Source organism: Chiloscyllium plagiosum, unplaced genomic scaffold, assembly GCF_037043375.1.
Source record: "Chiloscyllium plagiosum isolate Xiang-an unplaced genomic scaffold, Cpla_swu_hap1 HiC_scaffold_14, whole genome shotgun sequence".
Taxonomy (NCBI): Eukaryota; Metazoa; Chordata; class Chondrichthyes; order Orectolobiformes; family Hemiscylliidae; genus Chiloscyllium; species Chiloscyllium plagiosum.
The window spans coordinates 16542150-16560676 of record NW_028270152.1 but is presented as its reverse complement, the minus strand read 5'-3'; the positions used below and the strand labels follow the sequence as shown (position 1 = coordinate 16560676).

At 41.8% G+C, this 18527-nt stretch overlaps 1 protein-coding gene and 1 long non-coding RNA gene across 2 annotated transcripts in view; one reads left to right on the top strand and one right to left on the bottom strand.

Moving 5' to 3' along the window:
* Positions 1-476: 476 nt before the first annotated feature.
* Positions 477-18058, bottom strand: LOC148147926 (uncharacterized). The gene is made up of 2 exons (XR_015759365.1): positions 17956-18058; positions 477-3952 (listed from the first exon to the last, which is right to left on the bottom strand). It is a non-coding gene; the product is annotated as an uncharacterized LOC148147926 (long non-coding RNA).
* The window catches only part of LOC122558846 (transforming protein RhoA), a 53930-nt gene continuing 52643 nt past the window's right edge, over positions 17241-18527 (top strand). The window contains exon 1 of the mRNA XM_087994092.1: positions 17241-17714. The gene's annotated coding sequence lies outside the window, so the exon portion shown is untranslated. The remainder of the gene's footprint in view (positions 17715-18527) is intronic.

The window sequence follows — 18527 nt, the reverse complement described above, 5'->3', positions numbered from 1 at the left end:
AAACAGTACAGAAAGCAATTAGTAGGAGGGAGTGGGTTGTTTGTCTTTGTCACAAAAGGAGTAGGAATCGGAGATGAGCAAGTCAACTCTAACAACTTACATTTATATTGGGCTTGCATAATATCAAACCACACAAAATGCTTAATAGAATAAATAAAACTTGTTCAATCACTTAGGGAAACTATAATAGATGAATAAAAGCTTGGTCAATGGTGAACAGATGGAGGAAGAGAGATTGGAGTACAGAGTTCAACGTTTTTTAAAATTACTTTTTACTACTTGGATGACATGTAAAGTCACGGAGTCATAGAGATATACAGCACAGAAACAGACCCTTCAATCCTGCAGAAAAGTCTGAAGAGAATGCCAAGACTGTACTGTGTGCCAGAAAGAAATTAGCAGTGCACCCTAATGCTGTTATAATTCTTTGTTTGCAGGTTTAGCAAAATTTGAAATAAAGATCACACAGCTTGAGCCATAGTACACAATAAGTAGCTTTTACGGTGTAACTGTTAAATGCATTGTAGAGACATTAAGAGTTGTTCACTTAATGTTCACAGTTTCAGGGGATAAAGTATGAAGTCTGAACAAATATAATTGCAAACGTTAGTTAGTTTCTCTCCCTCTTAAATCTGGCCTCGTTCAGCACAAAGTAGAATTAATTTACTTTCAAAGCACAAATTAGTGAAATTTCCACCAGCAGTAAGTATTGAGACCATGTCAGTAAATGCCCCTTTTTGTGAAACCTGAATGAAATAGGCATATCTCACAAGCGAACTTTGGCTGATTTGTTCCTCGAATAAACTCTGGATTTCCTCATGTTAGCTCCACTGTTTAAACAAGAGGCTGGGTTTAGGCTGAGCTATTTCCTTGTTGAAGGGTGTGTGCTGCAGTGTTGAGTTTAATTGCCTGACCCTATACAGGTGCCCTATGATACAGGACTTTAGCTTAAAGTTGTAAATAATTTCCCTCCATGGAACACTTGGTTTCTTTCATAACTGAGCACACTGGGAATCATACGTGAACAAGTATGGTGTCCATAAATATTGACTCAGTAACTAGAAATTATTTACTAGGTTTCTCAGAAGTGACTTAATCTCACAAGATAACTGGGTAAGCAGGAAGTGACTGTACATCTGCAGTCCATCCACCAACATCACATTTCTTATATTGTCATCTACTAATTCATTACCGGCTATTTGTCCAATTTTTAATTAGCTTATAGGTTTTATTTAATTTAGCTAGCTAAATCAATATGTAGTCTATCAAGTGAATAATTTAAAATGATTAAGCTGATTAAAAACCTGAGAAAATAGCTGATGAGAGTTAGCAAGACTGTTGTCTTTAGATCACTGACCAACAATAATTTGCATCTATATGGTGCCTTTAATACAATTCCAATGCACCTACAGAGAGGTTATCAAATATCAAGCTACCCAAGATGTTTAGGAAAGCAGACCAGAAACTTGATAAAATAGGTCAAATTAAATAAGGTTTTAATATTTTCTAATCAACCTGTTCAGAGATGTCATTACACAACTCTGGAGAAGGTGGAACTTGATGTCAGGCCTCCTGGATCAAAGATATGGACATTACCACTGCACACAAGATCCCTTATAAAATATGTATTCAATTTTGTTAAATTAGGCCAGATCAGCAGTTAAACTGATAATTCTCTCCAATTATTTGGCTAATGCTTGTGTCAGAATCTACTGCCTATTTAGATCCAGAAGCAGGCACAGAACTAAAAGCATCTGCCTTTTTCAAAGCCAGTGGTGGAAGCAGAGTCAATAATTTCAAAAGTAATATGAATAAGCACTTAACAGGAAAAAAATTGTCAGGCAATGGGAATACTCACATTTGGCCAGGCAAGGTAAGGATTGGCGATTTCCTTTCCTAAAGGAAGATGAAGGGTTTAGGGTGAGAGGGGAAAGATATAAAAGAGACCTAAGGGGCAACATTTTCACTCAGAGGGTGGTACGTGTATGGAATGAGCTGCCAGAGGAAGTGGTGGAGGCTATTACAATTGTAACATTTAAAAGTCATCTGGATGGGTATATGAACAGGAAGGGTTTGGAAGGATATGGGCCAGGTGTTGGCAGGTGGGACTAGATTGGGTTGGAATATCTGATTGGCATGGACGAGTTGGACCAAAGGGTCTGTTTCCATGCTGTACATCTCGATAACTCTAATTGACAGCGGTTACATGGCTATCACGAGAGTGGCTTTTTATTCCATTGAATTCAAGTTTCACTCGCCGCCATGGTGGGATTCAAATCCAGGGGGTTAGCCTAGGGATCTGAGTTACTAATTTGATGTCTCTGTGTTGTCAGCAAATTAAGAGTAAGAAATAGACCTGCCATCTGATTATTATCTTAGAAATTACATTTTTTGCAACGCAAGTCATTAATGCACATGAAAAATAGCAATGGTCTTGGTTGTTAATTGTATATTAATTTAGTATTTAATTGTATTCAGGTGCTGAGCAAATTGAAAACATGGTTGTTAGATTCGGAAGTGCATGTTTTTGTGTGTTTCCAGAAACAAACGTTTATAATTGTATAAAGATTACATTTCAGTTCGACCCTTCATTACCTGGCTATCTGAATACCACACCCATAAGAAAAACTGAAAGAACTGTGGATGCTGTCAATGAGATACAAAAATAGAAGTTGCTGCAAAAGCTCGGCAGGTCTGGCAGCATCTGTGAAGAGAAATCAGAGTTAATGTGTCAGGTCCGGTGACCCTTCCTCAGAACTGATGGTAACTAGGAAAATGTCAGTTTTTATGCAGAAGATAGGGCCTACTCCTTTTAAATGAGCTTTAACAGTTTAGACATCCCTGGTGGGGCATCTCTGATTTCTATCTCTTTGCTAATTTTGTATCAATGCTACTACTGGCCCATTTATTACAGACTTAAATTTGGCTAACAAACTTAATATGTGGCACTTTATCAAACATCTTTATTCATGACGTAAACAATCAAATTAGTCAAACATGATTTGACCTTATAAGATCAAAATCGCCACTATTTATTAGTTTGTTTGTCAAAAGGACTGCTGGTTATCTCTAGTTGTTGTTTCTAAATGCTTCCTCCACCACCAATGTTAAACTGACAAGTCTATAATTCCAGGTTTATCCTTCTTTTTTGTACAAGGGTATAACAATTATAAAGAGTATCTTGTGGTGCAGTGGTAGTGTCCCTCCCTCTTGATAGAAGTTTTAAATTCAAATGGCACCTGCCTGGTACAACTCCTGTAACTAAGGAGGTTTGGAAGGTTGTGGTCAGGACCTATTAAAACCTACCCCATTCAGCATCCTAAAGTGCATCCCCTCTGGACTGGTTTACTTACTCACTTTGAGTGGAATTAGAATTAGATTTATTGTCACATGCACTCAAATGAGTACAGTGAAAAGTTTACTCACTGTGCCATCTTAGGTACAAAGGTAACTAGTTATAGATTCTTGACTACAAATTCTTCCAGCAAAAGAAATTAGAAAAAAAATTAAAAGTTCAGAATAACAGTCCTTCCAACCCAGTGCACACAGGCACCTATTCTCCAGTCTGTGCCGGGCCTTGACTCCAGACCATGTCGGGCTTCAACTTGAGGCTCTTGAGTCCAGGAGACTGCTGTGGAATCATCTTGAGGCTGGATGTCCATGCTGAGGCCAGGCCAGGCCAGGCTGAAAGACTGCTACAGTGGGCTGCCAAGAGACATCCACACTAGGCCGGGAGATGGCCAGGCTGGGAAACCACCACATTGCTTCGGGAGACCACCACGCCGGGAAGCGAGGCCGCCATGCCATGCCAAGAGACTGCCATGCTGGGCCAAGAGGTTACTATGACAGGTTGAGAGATCAGCATGCCACGTCCATGCTGAAGCTGAGAGTCCGAGTCCACACTGAGTCCATGAGTTCAAGTCCACACTGAGGCTGGAAGTTCAGGACATTGCTGAGAAGAAGGGAAATTACACAAAAAAATTTAAAAAGGGGAATAAAAAGAAACGGACAGAGTAGATGAGTTTCGGCTGAGGAGTCCTACTCCGCTAATATCTTAGAATACTGACAGTCTCTATGGAACATCCTCTGTACCTATTTTTATCTCTGTTACAGACAGATTGTGACTTTTAACGTGATTGCCTCTCCCTATTCTCACCACCTGTCTTTTAGCAGATTGAGATTTAATTTCTAACCATGCTTAAACAGTGGTAGCATATTTCCCCACTCCCTCTGTTTGTTGATTCTGACTTTGTAAGGAGTGCAAACACAATGTTATAAATTTAAACGAGAAGTAGGGTTTCTTTCATACACACTTAAACATAGCGATGGAGGGGAAATACTCCCTTACACAGGCAAACTTGCAAACAAAAAAGAGAATTTTAATCAAAAAGGATAAAGAGATTATTCAATCTTATAATTCATTCACAGGATGAGAGCACCACTGACTGGGGCATCATTTATTGCCCATCCCTTACTGCCCAGAGTGCAGTTAAGAGTCAACCACATTCCTGTGGGTCTGGAGTCACACGTCAACCAGACCAGTTAAGGATGGCAGTTTCCTTCCCTCAAAGACATTAGTAAACCAGATAAGTTTTTCCAACAATCAATAATGGATTCATGGTCATTATTAGACTCTTAATTCCAGATTTTTACTGAATTCAAATTCTACCATCTGCCATGGCAGGATTTGAACCCGGGTACCCAGGACATTACCTTGGCCTCTTGACACTCTCTACACTTCACTGATGAATGAGCAGTGCTTTGAAAGCTTGTGATTTCAAATAAACTTGTTGGACCATAACTGTTGTGAAATTTGACAAGTTTCAGAAAAGATTTACAAGGATGTTGGCAGGGTTGGAGGATTTGAGCTATAGGGAGAGGCTGAATAGGTTGGGGCTGTTTTCCCTGGAGCATCGGAGGCTAAGGGGTGACCTCATAGAGGTTTATAAAATCATGAGGAGCAAGGATAGGATAAATAGACAAAGTCTTTTCCCAGGGGGTGGGGGAGTCCAGAACTAGACGGCATGGACCTAAGGGGCAAGTTTTCTCGCAGAGGGTGGTGCATGTATGGAATGTTCTACCAGAGGAAGTAGTGGAAGCTGGTACAATTGCAACATTTAAAAGGCATCTGAATGGGTATATGAATAGGAAGGGTTTAAGAAGGCTATGAGTCAAGTGTTACTAACTTTCAAGTGTTACTAACACTCAACACTGGAGCCCCCCAGAGGTACGTACTCAGCCCCCTACTGTGCTCACTGTATACCCATGACTGCGTCGACAAATACCAGCCATTTACAAGTTTGCTGATGACACCACCATAGTCGGTCTAATCTCAAATGGCGACGAAACAGTCTACAGACGGGAGATGGAAGACCTGAAAAAATTGTGCACTGAGATCAGCCTAGCTCTCAATGCCAGCAAAACCAAGGAACTCATTTTGACTTTCGGCGGGATGTTACTCATGTTCCCCCTACACATTAACAGCACAGAGTGGAGCGAGTGGAGAGTGTCAAGCTCCAGGGAGCGGTCATCCACAACAAGCTTTCTTGGATTCTTCATGTGAACGCACTAGTTACAAAGGCCCAACAATGTCTCTTCTTCCTCAGGCAGTTGCGGAAATTTGGCATGATGGCGAATACTCTTGCCAATTTTTATAGGTGCACCATCGAGAGCATTCTGTCTGGATGTATCACTACCTGGGATGGCAACTGTACCATTCAGGATCGGAGATGGTTACAAAGAGTAGTGAACTCGGCCCGGACAATCACAAAGGCCAACCTCCCATCTATAGAATCCATCTACCAGGCCTGCTGTCAAAGAAAGGCTGCCAGCATTCTCAAAGATCCATCCCAGCCTGACAATGTTTTTCTAAAACCTCTCTCATCAGGCAGAAGGTACAGAAGCCTGAACACACGCACCAGCCGGTTTCATAACAGTTTCTACCCGACTGCATGTACTCACAAACTCTTAACATTCACCTTTATCTGTGTTTTTGTTTTTTGCCGCTGTTTACCTATTACTTACTATTATGTTACTTAACTCTGTGATCTGCCTGTGTTGCTCACAAGACAGCTTTTCACTGTGTCTTGTTACACGTGACAATAAATTCAATACAATTCAACTCAATTCAATTCAAGTGCTGGCAAATGGGACGAGATTAGGTTGGGATATCTGGTCATCATGAATGAATTGGACCAAAGAGTCTGTTTCCGTGCTGTACACCTCTATGACTCTACGACTCTATGTTGGTGTCGTGTGACTTCTGACTTTGAATTAGTGAGGCATAGAGCAGGTGATTGGAATTCTCCTGAAATGATGATGAGAGTTTGTTGTATTGTGAATGTTTTATGATCAGAGACAGCAAACCTTAAGATATTATCTTGCTTTTACTTTAGGATAAGCCCATTGATTGGAAAGCTATAGGCTTCAGTTCGCAGAAGATAAAGCTGAAAGAAGTTAATTAAAAACAGTTAGGGAATAGATTACCCCAGTATAAAGATTTTACTTTGAAAATTCCAGACCAGAGGTGTTTGGTTAGAAACCTGAATGGGTTATTTGAGCCTCATTAAATTTCATTGCGTGAATCATCAAAACCAGGAACTAAAAGAAACAGTTAAAGTAAACTTATGGATGTGATAGAGAAGGGAACTCCACTTGGTATTTGAGTACTGTAAAGTGATGGTGTTGGGATAAATGGGATTTTGTTCTGTCGTGCATTTCAAAATCTTTAACGTTGTTCAAATATGCAAATACCTTTGTTTGCTTTATTTTATCTTTATCACTTTTGTGTAACAAACCTCTGTTTTATTGTTGAAGCCAAATCTGTGATCTATCAAGCTGGATTTCAGTCTGGCATCAGACATCTCTAATAGTAACATCAACTGGGATCATAACATCTAAGTTGAAGTGACAAATAATGAAATACCTTCTTGTCCTATGATCGTTGTGTTGTCCAAGTCGAATTTATGGTCTCTGTCATCTGTGGTCATAGGACAAGCCAAACAGAGGACAGCCAGAGAATTCCTAGAAGCATGGCACTCATCCACAGACTCAATCAACAAGCACATAGACCTAGAACGTATATACTGGCCACTACAACGGACAACATGAACCAGTACCAGAAGCAGCAGAAACTGAACCAAATAAATTCCAGTAGATACAGTACAGCAGCACTTCACAGGAGGCTCCAAAGCAGTGAAGATGTCACCAGAGGATGAAACACTTGCACATCAACTTCCCATCTTGGCGAACATACATAACAGAAAGTGTATTGCTAAGTGTGGCAGTGTGGAATTGTCACTGGATGAGTAATCCACAGAGCCTGGCTAATGTTCTGGAGATAAAGTGCATAATCCTGCAATGGCAGCTGGTGAATTTTTGCATTCAATGAAATGAGGAATTAAAAGAAAGCTAGTCTAATGGTGATTAATTCATTGATATCCATTGGGAAAGGAAATCTGTCATCTTTACTCTACCTGGCCCGTGATTCTAGACCCATTGAAATACAGTTGATTCTTAACTGCCCTCTGAAATAGCCTAGAGAAAATATCAGTACAAAAGTTATTTGGGATAGGTTAAAAATGCCAGCTTTACTTAGCTGTGCCCATATCCCTTGTAAAAAAATAAGTCACATAGTATAAGTATAATAGCCATCTTTGTTGCACTGATTAATGTGCTTACAACACAGATGTATAAAAATTGTTTTTAATCCATTTGTGACATCTTTCAATATTCTGGTGACTTTCTTGTTCATCGTGGCTTTGGTAAAGTCCTTTTCCTCACAAGGCACATATAATACCTCAGCAATGCCCTCTGACTCCACCAAAACATGGATTCATTTTGGTCCCTATGCTGTTCAAAGCCAATAACTTTACAATGAAGATTAATGTACCACTTCACTTTCGGTTTGTTTGGCAGTTGTGACATACCTTCAGGTATTTTTGGGGATAAAGACATTTGATAAATGCAAGTAGCTCTTACTGATATCACGATATAGAGATTGAAATTGGATAAAAAGATAAAAGTGTTTCTTGAATTAGTCTAAAGATTTTGCTGTTCTTTTTCTACCCAGCACTATACTTTACATAAAAACATGCTCCCTGACATTAGTCCTGAACTTAGCAGTTAATTGTGCTCCCTTAATGGAAAGATCTGTGACCATCCTTCATTTTATTTCCAGGACTTAAATGCTGGCTTTGTATCAAAGATCAGAACTGAAAACCAAGTTGCAGCTTGAGCATAACTCTATGTGGATACCTAAAATTCATTTCTTTTAATAATATAATTCCACATTCTGTTTGATTTGTTAAACTGAGTCTCATGTGCCCTTGAAGGCAAACATGAAAGAATTCACAGAATCATAGAAAATTTATGACACAGAAAGAAACAGGCCACTTGGCACACTGCATCTGTGCTAGCTGAAAAACAAGGCCACAAAACCTAATCCAATTTTCCAGAAATTGATCAAGAGTCCTACAGGCTACAGCCCTACAGCTGTAAAAATGGACACAATTTTAAACATTGAGGGTTGCTGCCTCTGCTACCCTTTGGGGCTGTTACAGAAGTTCTGAATTATAGAATCCAACTACCCTCTCCATGAAAAGATATTTCCTTACCACCCCATCTAATCTTTCAACCAATCACTTTAAGATCTATGCTCCCTAGTCATGCTAAAGTAAACAAACCTCTTCCATTCACTTTACCTAGGCCTCTCACAATGTTGTACATTTCAATCAAACGTCTCCTCTGTTTGAAGCAGTACAACCCCAACCAATACAATCTTCTCTCAAAGCTGTATTTTTCCAGTCCCTCCAACACCATTGTAAATCTCTTCTGTACTCTTTCGAGTATAATTACAACAGGAAGGGAACAAGGGTTGACTTTCTTTCCTTTCTAGCCTGGGGACATTCAGGCCTTGTAAAATTGAATGGCCCGGATTTCTGGACTGTCAGGAAACATATCTGATACAGCAAAAAATGGACAAAATTAGGAGTCCCACCTCAAATCGGGGGGTAACACATTTCCGCAAGGGTGGCAGTGGAGTTGACTTCAAGCATGCAAAGTTCCCAGAGGCAGATAGTGATTTAAATGATCAGGATATTTTTGCTGGCCATGCAAAATGGGTGGTTAGGCATAGGGTAGCATTGGGGCTATAAAGGGCCATATAGATGTGTAAGTGGGCATAGGGGGCACAGGGAGTGCGAGGAGCCAAGGAATGGGGGTAGGTGGGGAATGTGAGTAGATTGTTACTGGTTGGTACAGGATGTATATGATATATGATGGATAGAGGGGTGTTGGATGGTATGGATGGGGCGTGTGGAGTTTGTGAGGGTGAGGAGGAGTGAGCAGGAGGAATGTTGAATTTTTTAATCTTCATTTTTAAATATTGAACTTTCTGCCCAGCCGGTCTCAGGAACTGGCAACCCTCTTAGGTTTTTCCTGGGTCACACAGTTCAGCTCCAAGACCAGACCATCCCTCACTCCTCCTTCTCCCACCTCCACCAAAAATTGAAAGTGCAGGCATCCATTTATAAAGTTTGGAGTCACAGAGCCTTTATCTCATAACTGAACTTTTTCTCAAAACAACATCTTGTATTTATATAGCACCAAAGAGGGTGAATCAGTTTAAGTTTGTTAAGGATTAAATTTTCAGTCATATTGTAAAAGCAAAGTGGACCACAAGTAGTGCACCTTCTGTATTACTAGCAAGATAGAGCCTGGTTGAAGGTAAAATGGAGACAATGTCTGTGAAAACCATAAGAAAGTAGTAGATCATGTATTATGTGTGCTATAGTAATTTATATAAAGCTTGGAGGTGTTTTTAACCTACCAGAATTAGCTTTACACTTCACAATGATGAGACTGGCCCACTCTGCTTATGCATAAAATAAATGATCATTAGCCTGATTTCCAGAGTTTTCTGATCAATTCCTTAAGTTATCCAATATCAGCATCTTCAATCAGGGAGCTTCAGTGGAGCACTGCAAAACAAAACTTGATGCCAAGGTGGCAGATAACCAAAAGCTAATTGGTTTTAAGGAATACAGTATTTCAAAGGAGGAAAGAAAGATGAGGAGGCCAATAAACTAAGGAAAGGAATTTGAGTTTGCAGCCTTGGCAGCTGAAGGGATAGTTTTTAATAGTGGAGCAATTAAAATTGGAGATGCTGAAAAAGACAACTCAGGTATCTCAGAGAATTACAGAGTTGGAAGAGCAGCAGAAAATATGAGATGATTTGAAAACATTGATGAGGACTTTAAAATCAATGCATTGTCTAACCTGGAACCAAAGTATGTCAATGAACACAGTGGGGGGATGGATGATTGGGACTTGATGTACATTACGATATGGGCAGTAGATGGTAGAATGTGAAGGCCACCAAGGAGAGTGCAAGTATAATTACGCTTCTAAGTAACAAGGAGATGGATTAGAGTGTCAGCTGCATGTGAGCTGAAGCAAGGGCAGAGTTGAGTGATATTACAGAGTTGGAAATAAGTGCTCTGGTGCTGGCATGAATATATAGTTGAAGTCTCGTGTAGAAACTCAGGTAGTGTCTTTTGATGAGACCTGTGGAATTTTCTACACCATGAAGTTTATAATAAGGTTAGGAGCTGAGTTGCTCTGCTGGAACCTAAACTGAGCATTAACAGGCAGGTTATTATTAACATTAGCCAGTATGTTGTTCCAGCTGTCTGCTAATTGATTTCAAATTTCAATATTTGCCATTGTGAGGTCCAAACCAATATCCCCAGAACATGAACCTGGGATTCTAAATTACTAGATTAGAGTGGTGCTGGAAAGTACAGCAGGTCAGCCAGCATCCGAGGAGCAGGAAAGTCAACGTTTCGGGCAAAAGCCCTTGATTCATGATGAAGGGTTTTTTGCCTGAAACGTCGATTTTTCCTGCTCCTTGGAAGCTGCCTGACTTGCTGTGCTTTTCCAGCACCACTCTAATCCAGACTCTGATTTCCAGCATCTGCAGTCCTCACCTTTGCCCATTCTAAATTACTAGTCCTGCGACATTACTTCTATGTCACTACCTCCCAGGTTACCAGCAGAAGGTTTCTTTCCTCATATATGATCTGATTCAATGAAAGTTCATGTGATCTGGAATGAATGTTGAGGACTTGGTCAGAGTATTGAGTACAGGAGTTGGGAGGTCATGTTGCAGCTATACAGGACATTGGTTAGGCCACTGTTGGAATATTGTGTGCAACTCTGGTCTCCTTCCTATCGGAAAGATGTTGTGAAACTTGAAAGGGTTCAGAAAAGATTTACAAGGATGTTGCAAGGATTGGACGATCTGAGCTACAGGGAGAGGCTGAACAGGCTGGGGCTGTTTTCCCTGGAGCGTCGGAGGCTGAGGGGTGACCTTATAGAGGTTTACAAAATTATGAGGGGCATGGATAGGGTAAATAGGCAAAGTCTTTTCCCTGGGGTCGGGGAGTCCAAAATGAGAGGGCATAGGTTTAGGGTGAGAGGGGAAAGATATAGAAGAGACCTAAGGGGCAACGTTTTCACGCAGAGGGTGGTACATGTATGGAATGAGCTGCCAGAGGATGTGGTGGAGGCTGGTACAATTGCAACATTTAAGAAGCATTTGGATGGGTATATGAATAGGAAGGGTTTTGAGGGATATGGGCCGGGTGCTGGCAGGTGGGACCAGATTGAGTTGGGATATCTGGTCGGCATGGGCGGGTTGGACCGAAGGGTCTGTTTCCATGCTGTACATCTCTATGACTTCCAGGGTAGCTATCTCCCAACTGCATATACCACTGTGCCACTGCCTCTGCTGGGTCTGTTATGCGAATGGGACAAGATATACTCAGGGACAGTGATGTTGTTGTCTGTGACACTGTGTGTAAGATAGATTTCTGTGACTATGTCAGGTTGTTACTTGACTAGTCTGTGAGTCAGCACTGGCCTCCAGATATTGATGAGGAGTACTCCGCAAGACCAATGGGGCTGAGCTTGCCGTTTTCGTATCAGGTGCCTAGGTTAGTGCAAGTTAGTCTGTCCAGGATTTTCTTTTGGGGACCTTTCAATGGTTTGATACAACTGAGTGGTTTGCTAGCTAGCTACATACATGTGAATATACAAATTAAGGAGCAGGAGTACGCTTTTCAGCCCTTTGAGCCAGCTCTGCCATTCATTAAGGTTGAATGTTGATTTGGTTGTAATATCAAATCCACATTCCCTGGTGGGACTGATGTACAAGGAGAGATTGACTAGGTTAGGGTTGTTTTCACTAGAGTTATCAGACGAATGAGGGAGGGAATCTCATTGAGACTTTTAAAATCTGAACAGGACGAGACAGGGTAGATGCAGGGAGGATGTTACTGTTGGTGTGTGTCCAGAACCAGGAGTCTTAGTCTGAGGATTCGGGATAGACCATTAAGGGCAGAGATGAGGAGACATTTCTTCACCCAGAAGGGAGATTACAGAGACTTAGGCATAGAACATAGAACATAGAACATAGAAGAATACAGCACAGTACAGGACCTTCGGCCCTCGATGTTGCGCCGATCCAAGCCCACCTAACCTACACTAGCCCACTATCCTCCATATGCCTATCCAATGCCCGCTTAAATGCCCATAATGAGGGAGAGTCCACCACTGCTACTGGCAGGGCATTCCATGAACTCCCGACTCGCTGAGTAAAGAACCTACCCCTAACATCTGTCCTATACCTACCCCCCCTTAATTTAAAGCTATGCCCCCTTGTAATAGCTGACTCCATACGTGGAAAAAGATTCTCACTGTCGACCCTATCTAAACCCCTAATCATCTTGTACACCTCTATCAAGTCACCCCTAAACCTTCTTTTCTCCAATGAAAACAACCCCAAGTGCCTCAGCCTTTCCTCATACGATCTTTCTACCATACCAGGCAACATCCTGGTAAACCTCCTCTGCACCCGTTCCAGTGCCTCCACATCCTTCCTATAGTATGGCGACCAAAACTGCACACTATACTCCAGATGCGGCCGCACCAGAGTCTTATACAACCGCAACATGAATATAAAAAGGAGATCCTCAAGTGTAGTAATATCTGGATTACTCCCAGTGCAATGAGCTAGTGAGGGCAGGAATGGAAGGATACAGCAGATGAATGCACGGCTGAGGAGCTGGTGTATGGAAGTAGGATTCACATTTTTGGATCATTGGAATCTCTTTCGGGGTAGAAGTGACCTGTACAAGAAGGACAGATTGCACCTAAATTGGAAGGGGACTAATATACTGGCAGGAAAGTTTGCTGGAGCTGCTGAGGAGGATTTAAACTAGTAAGGTGGAGGGGGTGGGACCCAGGAGATAGTAAGGAAAGAGGTCAATCTGAGACTGATACAGTTGAGAACAGAAGCGAGTCAAACATTCAGGGCAGGCAGGGACAAGGTAGGATTAATAAATTATACTGCATTTATTTCAATGCAAGGGGCCTAACAGGGAAGGCAAATGAACTCAGAGCATGGTTAGGAACATGGGACTGGGATATCATAGCAATTACAAAAACATGGCTCAGGGATGGGCAGGACTGGCAGCTTAATGTTCCAGGATACAAATGCTATAGGAAGGATAGAAAGGGAGGCAAGAGAGGAGGGGGAGTGGCATTTTTGATAAGGGATAGCATTACAGCTGTGTTGAGGGAGGATATTCCTGGAAATACATCCAGGGAAGTATTTAGGTGGAACTGAGAAACAAGAAAGGAATGATCACCTTATTGGGATTGTATTATAGAACCCCTAATAGTCAGAGGGAGAAACAAATTGTGAGGAGATCTCAGTTATTTCTAACAATAATATGGTGGTTATGGTAGGGGAATTTAACTTTCCAAACATAGACTGGGACTGCCATAGTGTTAAGGGTTTAGATGGAGAGGGATTTGTTAATTGCATACAAGAATATTTTCTGATTCAGTATCTGGATGTACCCACTACAGAAGGTGCAAAACTTGACCTACTCTTGGGAAATAAGGCAGGGCAGGTGACTGAGGTGTCAGTCGGAGAGCACTTTGGGGCCAGCGACCATAATTCTATTAGACTTAAAATAGTGATGGAAAAGGATAGACAAGATCTAAAAGTTGAAGTTCTAAACTGGAGAAAGGCCAATTCTGACGGTATTCGGCAAGAACTTTCGAAAGGGCAAAAGTAAGGACTGCAGATGCTGGAAACAAGAGTTTAGATCAGAGTGAAGCTGGAAAAGCACAGCAGGTCAGGCAGCATACGAGGAGTAGGAAAATCGACGTTTCGGGCAAAAGCCCTTCATCAGGAATAGAGGCTGGAAGCCTCCAGGGTAGAGAGATAAATGGGGGTGGGGGGGGGGGTAGCGCTGGGGAGAAGGTAGCAAAGAGTACAATAGGTGAATGGGGGTAGGAATGGAGGTGATAAGTCAGAGGGGAGGGTGGAGCGGATAGATGGGAAAGGAGATTGGCAGGTAGGACAGGTCATGAGGACAGTGTTGGAACTTTCAAAAGCTGATTGCAGGCAGATGTTCGCAGGTAAAGGTACGGCTGGAAAATGGGAAGCCTTCAGAAAAGAGATAACGAGAATCCAGGAAAAGTATATTCCTGTTAGGGTGAAAGGAAAGGTTGGTAGGTATAGGGAATGCTGGAAGACTAAAGAAATTGACGGTTTGGTTAAGAAAAAGAAGGAAGCATATGTAAGGTATAGACAGGACAGATCGAGTGAATCCTTAGAGTATAAAGGCAGTAGGAGTATACTTAAGAGGGAAATTAGGAGGAAAAAAAGGGGACATGAGATAGCTTTGGCAAATAGAATTAAGGAGAATCCAAAGGGTTTTTACAAATACGTTAAGGATAAAAGGATAACTAGGGAGAAAATAGGGCTCCTCAAAGATCAGCAAGGCGGCCTTTGTGTGGAGCTGCAGAAAATGGGGGAGATACTAAACGAGCGTTTTGCATCAGTACTTACTGTGGAAAAGAATATGGAAGATATAGACTTTAGGGAAATAGATGGTGACATCTTGCAAAATGTCCAAATTACAGAGGAGGAAATGCTGGATGTCAAAAAAGGGATAAAGGTGGATAAATCCCCAGGACCTGATCAGGTGAACCCGAAAACTCTGTGGGAAGCTAGAGAAGTGATTGCTTGGCCTCTTGCTGAGATATTTGTAGAATCGATAGTCACAGGTGAGATGCCGGAAAACTGGAGGTTGGCTACCGTGTTGCCACCGTTTAAGAAGGGTGGTAAGGACAAGTCAGGGAACTATAGACCAGTGAGCCTGATGTTGGTGGTGGGCAAGTTGTTGGAGAGAATCCTGAGGGACAGGAGGTACATATATTTGGAAAGGCAAGGACTGATTAGGGATAGTCACCATGGCTTTGTGCATGGGAAATCATGTCTCACAAACTTGATTGAGTTTTTTGAGGATGTAACAAAGAGGATTGATGAAGGCAGCGCGGTAGATGTGATCTATATGGACTTCAGTAAGGCGTTCGACAAGGTTCCCTATGGGAGATTGGTGAGCAAGGTTAGATCTCACGGAATACAGGGAGAACGAGATATTTGGATACAGAACTGGCTCAAAGGTAGAAGACAGATGGTGGTGGTGGAGGGTTGTTTTTCGACCGGAGGCCTGTGACCAGTGGAGTGCCACAAGGATCGGTGCTGGGTCGTTTACTTTTTGTCATTTACATAAATAATTTGGATGCGAGCAAATGAGGTACAGTTCGTAAATTTGCAGATTATATCAAAATTGGAGGTGTAGTGGACAGCGAAAAGGGTTACCTCAGATTACAACAGGATCTTGACCAGATGGGCCAATGGGCCGAGAAGTGGCAGATGTAGTTTAATTCAGATAAATGTGAGGTGCTGCATTTTGGGAAAGCAAATCTTAGCAGGACCTATACACTGAATGGCAAGGTCCTAGGGAGTGTTGCTGAATGAAGACACCTTGGAATGCAGGTTCCTAGCTCCTTGAAAGTGGAGTTGCAGGTAGATAGGACAGTGAAGAAGGCGTTTGGTATGCTTTTATTTATTGGTCAGAGTATTGAGTACAGGGGTTGGGAGGTCATGTTGCGGCTGTACAGGACATTGGTTAGGCCACTGTTGGAATATTGCGTGCAATTCTGGTCTCCTTCCTATCGGAAAGATGTTGTGAAACTTGAAAGGTTTCAGAAAAGATTTACAAAGATGTTGCCAGGGTTAGAGATTTGAGCTATTGGGAGAGGCTGAACAGGCTGGGCCTGTTTTCCCTGGAGCGTCGGTGACCTTATAGAAGTTTACAAAATTATGAGGGGCATAGGGTAAATAGACAAAGTCTTTTCCCTGGGGTCAGGGAGTCTAGAATGAGAGGGCATAGGTTTAGGGTGAGAGGGGAAAGATATAAAAGTGACCTAAGGGGCAACTTTTTCACACAGAGGGTGGTACGTGTATGGAATGAGCTGCCAGAGGATGAGGTGGAGGCTGGTACAATTGCAACATTTAAGAGGCATTAGGATGGGTATATGAATAAGAGGGACTTGGAGAGATATGATCCGGGGGCTGGCAGGTGGGACTAGATTGGGTTGGGATATCTGGTCGGCATGGACGGGTTGGACCGAAGGGTCTGTTTCCATGCTGTACATCTCTATGACTCCATGGTGAGCCTGTGGAATTCATTACCACAGGAAGTAGTTGATGCCAAACCATTGAATGTATTCAAGAGGTGGTTAGATATACTTGGGGCGAATGGGATCAAAGGTTATGGGAGAAAGCAGCATTTGGCTATTAAGTTGGACTATCAGCTATGATCGTGATCAATGGTGGAGCAGGTTCAAAGGGCTGAATGGCCTCCTTCTGCTCCTGCCTTCTATATTTCTACTCTGTAGATATTCTATGACTTATACCCTCGGAGGAAAAAAAATTGACTAATCTCTGTTTTAAATGGATGACCCCTGAGTTTTAAACAGCGACTCCTAGTTCTAGATATGTCATAACAGATATACTTTTCTCCACATCCACCCCAAGCCTCTTCAGGAGTTTTAATGAAATCACTTTGTGCTCTTCTAAACTCTATGATCAGATAATCACATTAGTGGTTCTATCCTCCTGAGACCAGGGCTTTTTTGAATGCAAATTTTAGTTTGACAGCCATTGAGTTGGCACAATGCCATTCGACTGGTGTATTTGTAATTTTTGCCAGAGCACTCACTGAGGTGGATGTAATCTTTATGCATTGAGTGCCACAGACCTGGGATTGAACCTGAAACCTTAAGAGTCTATGACTCAGATCCACGCTACAGAATGAATTTCACCAACTGAGGGGGTTAATTTCCTCTGGTAGCATGTTGGTGATTAATACGCCCGCATAAAATTGCTTTTATGGCAACTCAGTCATTAAAGCAGGCACTGAGGAATTTTCTCTGTAAATGTGTTAACCAGTGCAGTGCCACAGCCTTAACAAGAACAATCATAATTTGAAGAACACAGACACTAGTCCCCACCCTAATCTGAATTCTTGTGCTCTCTGTGTAGGTCCTTCACACGATCCATTACCAGCTTGCTGAGGAAATAGAGGCTTGTCTTTATCGAAGGGCTGTCTGTAGTGCTTTGAATTGTGGCTGCCACCCCCTCAGGCGTGGCCACATTGATCTGGAGGGCGCGTTGTCTGAGCCTGAGCTGTTTGGAACCGAGAGAGAAGAAAAAGGAAGCGGCGCCAGAGAAAGGACAACAGAACGTATCGTTAAATAGAGAGGGAAATAAAAAAAAAACCTTGTCGGTAAGTCACCTTCCCTTCTCTGTGACTGGGGAACTCCTCAGATTTCTTTTAGAAGTAGAAATTGATCCAAAAGGCCTCTTCGATCGACATAACTTCCTCCCTCCCCTTCTTTTGTTTTGGGGAGGGGGGGGGGACCATTTTTGTTCTTCTTTAGAATTGACAGGACATGTTTTTTTTTGAACACCTTCATTTGGCAGGGCTTTAAAAAGCAGTTTCTGAAATAAGAATTTTGAATTCTTACCAGTGAGATGTTGTGCATGTCTGGTGTTTTAGTCTTGGGTTGGATTTCAATTTTTTTTTGCCCAATTTTTCTCTTTTTTTTAAATCATCTGTTGCTGGCGGCCGCCATCTTGTGTTTGGAGGAGTTTTTTTGGGGGGGGCTGACCCAAGGAAAATACAAGCATCTTGAAAAGTAATGGTGAGGTATATATTTTTTTCAAATTGTTGTTTTTTTCAAAGGTTGTAATTTCTTTTTACAAAAAAAAGGTTAGCTAACAGTCCCCTAGCTCCTTCCTCTTTTTTTTCTCCCCCTCCCACTCCCAACTACAAAGTTAGTGTTTGTTTCCTTGCTGGGTCAGTATTGCTTTTCCTAATTGGCGAGGAAGAAGTTTCATTTAACTTTTTTTGTTTTTGTTTGTTATTTGTTTCTTTTCAATTTGGATTTCTTTTTTTTTAGATTGCCGCAAAAGGTTCGTGGTTTTCTTTTTAATTCGGAGGGGAAACAATATAAACGGAGGCCTCTGTTTATGAGGGGAACTTTATATTTTTTTTAATAATCCAGAAGTTTTTTAAGCGTTTTACATGGTGTCTTTG